Consider the following 5,337-nt stretch of genomic DNA (forward strand, 5'->3'; position numbering starts at 1 on the left):
GTCAGCATCAGCCATTGTGACGTATGAGGCGTTCTGTTTATTAGTAAAAGAAAAACCAACATCCTTGAGCATTGTTCAGATCTGCACAGCAAAACAAAATTTTTTTCAAACAATCATATCCGTCATGATTTTGAAAAGAAATCAACTCCTGTCCACCTTATACCCAGAAGTGATGGCGATCATCACCTGAACTTTTTTCTTGGTCAGCCGATCAAACGTTCCGGCATTCACCAACAGTGCTTTTGCGACAATGTCAGCAAGCATTTCAAATTCTATCTTCAAAAGCTTCTTAAAACAGGATGGAGAGAGTTCCTCTCCAGAAGCTGAGAAATTGAGTAGGGAAGTAGACATTTCCTCCTTAGAAATGCCAGAAAATTCAGAGAAACCAGAACAAGGCAAAAAGAAAGTAGATCCCAATAAGGCACCGTCGATGGAAATAGATGCGTTCCCTTGAGAATAGATGATTTATCCTTCTAGTACAGTTGCCTTGGCATAGAAATCCAAAAGAGCAGTTTTGTAGATATTGGCAGGTGCTTCCAAAAATTTTCTGAGACCGTTCATCCTTGATAGTTAGGACAGAAGCAAAGATAACTTGATAAGCGCTCAAAGTGTAACTCCGGCCATTTCTGTAAACAAGATAAATTTGAAGTAAGATCTGTAAGAGAAATGTGAGCAAGAGAAATCAGTAGCTGGTAGGCAAAAGTATGGAAGCGTAAAAGTAACATTAAATGAAAGAGGCAGTTAATATTCAAAAATGTACAGCCGTCAGTGAAACATAAGGACACGTGTCAATATGTTTGCGGTTGAGTATTTGAAAAGTTAAACAGAGGGTGTCAGAGAAACTAATGATTTTAAAATTTTGAAAGGTAATTAAAAGAGCGGGCTGTCCAATTGGTTACTGAAAATATTCAGAAGAGGGTTTGTTGTTTTATGATAATATCTACTGGACGTCATAATGTTTTGAAATATTTTCAGCACTTGGATACAAAACCAGTAGACACATTGTTTTATCGAAAAGACAAACATCCTTTATAATTCTGACAAAGCACGAAAATAAAAGTCTGAAAATGATATTGTTCCTCCTTAATTAATGCAACTAATAAATGCAAAGATACGAAATCTGAGGGAATGACAGATGATTCTTGGTATTCGTGTACGCGGATGGATGTCTCTTCAGCTTACCGAAACTCTAAATAAGTGCCTGCAATTTCACAAACTAAGTCATTTATACTTTTATCAAATCAAATGGGTAGAACAAGTAATCTTTCGGAGTCGTCTCCGGAGTCTGAATCAGCAGAGGAGATCCAAAGGCAATTTCCAGCATCTCGTAAGAAAATGTTTGAAGACATCCTTTTCAAGATATGAAGACTTGGAAGAAATCCTCGGTTTATAATATGAACAATCAGTTAGATTGTTCGAAATTATTAGGACTAAGCCGTCGAATCATCTCTTCCACAACCACAATCATTCGAAGAGAGGGGTTCCAAGCAGTCCTTAGTTAGATTCCTGCTGAAGTACTTTCACTACAAGAAAAAGGCCATACAACAACACACCTACGACAACGGTTTTTTTGCAAAACCGTTGTCGTAGAGTTTTTAACAACGGTTTTAGCCAAAACCGTTGTCTTTTTGTGATCAAAGACAACGGTTTTAAACAACTGTTGTCTTTGGGGGGTCAAAGACAACGGTTTTAGGGTCAATAACAACGGTTCATAGAACTGTTGTCTATTAGCGTGTTTTTTTTGAGCTACGACAACGGTTTTTAAAAACCGTTGTCTATTAGCGTGTCATTTTAGGCCTACGACAACGGTTTTTAAAAACCGTTGTCTATTAGCGTTTTTTTTTTTTGCCTACGACAACGGTTTTTAAAAACCGTTGTCTATTAGCGGTTTTTTTTCGAGCTACGACAACGGTTTTTAAAAACCGTTGTCGTAGAATTTTTAAAATATTTTTTAGCGTGTATTTTTGGACAATCGACAACGGTTTAAGAAATCACAAAGGAAATTAGCGACGGTTTTAGCGACGGAATAGGACAAAAGACAACGTAAATTAGCGACGGTTTGATATATACCGTCGCTAAACCCCTTTTAGCGACGGTTTAGCCATCACCCGTCGCTAATTTCAAAAAATTCGCTCCCGCCTGGTTTTCCCTCCATTTGTAGCGACAGCTTATATACCGTCGCTAAATTCCTATTAGCGACGGTTGAGCTCTATCCCGTCGCTAATTTCAAAATTCAATCACGCCTGGTTTTCCCTCCATTTGTAGCGACATTTTTATATATACCGTCGCTACATTCATATTTGCGACGGTTTATACAATACCCGTCGCTAATATTAGCGACAGTTTAGACGAAACCCGTCGCAGATTTCAAAAATTCGTTCCCTCCGTTTTCTTCCACCTCTCTCTATAAATACATACAAATTCACTCCATTTTCTTCCACTTCACTTCACCAAACTTAAAATTTTTCTCATTTACACGATTTTACAACTCCATAACACTTAAAAAATTTTTTATCACTTACACAATTTTATCACTTTACAACACTTAAAATTCTTATCTCTTACACGATTTTTTTACCATTTCAAAACAATTAAAATGTTATCTTTTACACGATTTTATCGCTTCACGAAATTAAAGTTTTTATCTCTTACAAGATTGTATCAATTCACAACACAGATTTTTAAAATTCTTAAATTTTTTTTTATTTTTCCTAAAATATTAGCGACGGACCTTAAAACCGTCGCAAATAGCGACGGTATTTCCACATGTGTACTGTCGCTACATATAGCGACGGGTTGCTGAGGAATTCCGTCGTATCCATATTTTGCGACGGTTTTGAAAACCCGTCGCAATACATTAGCGACGGTTTTGAAAAACCGTCGCAAAAAACCGTCGCTAATTTTAGTAGCTTTTTATACCAAAATCGTTGTCGTTGATAGAAAATACAACGGTTTAACACCGTTGCAAAACCGTTGTCGTTGGTAGAAAAGACAACGGTTTAAAACCGTTGTCGTTGAAGACACTTTCGACAACACCCTCAATTACAACAGTCGAAAATGGCCTACGACAACGGATTTTATCCGTTGTCGTTTGGCGAATTTGTTGTAGTGTTTGCACTTGAGTACTTCATTCTGCTGATATCAACAAATCTAGTAGATAAACATATTGTAATAGCTAGTTTTATGAATAAAAAGCTCATTTTTTCATGTCTTTATTAATCTACTGCTTTTATTGAAATGTAAATGTAAATAAGGGATAAGAAAAACTCAATCTGAATAAATCAGAAGACGTTTCTGTTGACTTGCGATTCTTCAACTTCTTCAATATTAAATGAGAGCTGTTTATAACAAAAAGTGTTAAATAACACAAATTCGATATGTCTGATTAAACAAATTTCAGTAGTTACACGATGGTGTCTCCTTAATCTTCTCCAAATAAATCAATGTTAGTCGAATATCATATAACTGATAATATTTAATCAGGATGGTAATATCAATATAATCAAGTAAAGTCAATTAAACCGAGTATATTTCGAAAATAAGAAAACTTATTCTCAGTCAGAGGTTTTGTAAAGATGTCGGCTGCCTATAAATCAGTAGAAACGTATTCCAGACGAATGTACTTCTTTTGCACATGATCTCTAATAAAATGATGTCTGATGTCAATGTGTTTTTTTCTGAAATGAAGTGCTGGATTTTGCGTGATTGCAATAGCACTTGTATTGTCACAGAAGATAGGTGATTCAGAGGCTTGAACTCCATAGTCTTTGATTTGTTGTTGCATCCACAGTATTTGAGAACAGAAGCTTCCAGTAGCAAGGTATTCTGCTTTTACAGTAGATGTAGCTATGGAAGTCTGCTTTTTACTAAACCAGGAGAACAACCTATCACCAAGGAATTGACAAAAACCACTTGTGTTTTTCCTGTCTAGTTTGCAACCTGTATAATCAGCATCTGAATATCCAACAAAATTGAAAGATGAATCATTGGGATACCATAAGCCGACATTTTGAGTTCCCTTTAAGTACTTCAGTATACGTTTCGCAGCAATATAATGATATTGCTTGGGGTTAGATTGAAATCTTGCACAAATGCAAACAACAAATAAAATATCTGGTCTACTGGCAGTAAGATACAATAGTGAGCCAATAAGACCACGATACTGAGTTACCTCTTTTGGAATTACATTTTCATCCTTATCAAGCTTGGTAGATAAGCTCATTGGAGTGGAAGCAGCAGAGCATGCTTCCATACCAAACTTTTTTAGTAGCTCCTTGGTATACTTAGCTTGATTTATGAAAATTCCAGTATCAAGTTGTTTGATCTTTAGTCCTAGGAAGAATGTTAATTCCCCCATCATACTCATTTTGAATTGTTCTTGCATCAATTTGGCAAACTTTGCACACAGTTTGGGGTTAGTTGACCCAAAGTTAATGTCATCAACATAAATCTGCACTAATAGAATGTGCTTATTCTTGATTAAAGTGAACAAAGTCTTGTCTACTGTGCCAATTGTAAATTCATGATTGACAAGGAATTGTTAGAGGGTGTCATACCACGCTCTAGATGCATGTTTTAAACCATACAGGGCTTTATGTAATTTGAATACATGATGTGGTAAGAAATGATCAGTAAAACCTGGAGTGTTGTTCAACGTAGACCTCATCTTGTAGTAGACCATTTATGAAGGCACTTTTCACATCCATTTGATAAACTTTGAAATTCTTAGAAGCAGCAAAGGCTAAAAATATTCTGATAGCTTCAAGCCTTGCTACTGGTGCATAGGTTTCATCATAGTCTATTCCTTCTTCTTGTCTGAAACCTTGGGCCACCAGTCTTGCTTTATTTCTGATCACAGTGCCTTCTTCATTTAGGTTGTTTCTAAATAACCACCGGGTTCCAATTACAGCTTGGTGAGATGGTCTAGGTACTAGAAACCAAACATCATTCCTTTTAAATTGATTCAGTTCTTCTTGCACGGCTTCGATACAGCTTGGATCTAGTGAAACGTCTGCCCTTTTTATTTCTTTAAAAGTACTAAATTTTTTTTTTCTTAAATTTCGGCCAACATGCTACACAAGAAAATATTTTTTTTCTTTTATAAAATATTTTACCCTTTAAAATAAAACATCATCCAACTAGCATTTTAAAAAATCAAGTGAAATAGTCATAAAAATGAAATCGTCACATGTTTTACCAAACCTAAAAAGCAATAAATGTTGAAAAGTGTAGCCCATACTAAACCTCTCAAAATCTCTCAAAAAGCATAAAATAAAATGTCGTAAAAATCTTTAACTTAAAATCGTAAGTTAGAAGCGCTGGTCCTCGGGTTATGTG

The sequence above is a fragment of the Primulina eburnea genome, chromosome 18 (genome assembly GCF_022965805.1).
Source record: "Primulina eburnea isolate SZY01 chromosome 18, ASM2296580v1, whole genome shotgun sequence".
In the NCBI taxonomy this organism is placed as follows: Eukaryota; Viridiplantae; Streptophyta; class Magnoliopsida; order Lamiales; family Gesneriaceae; genus Primulina; species Primulina eburnea.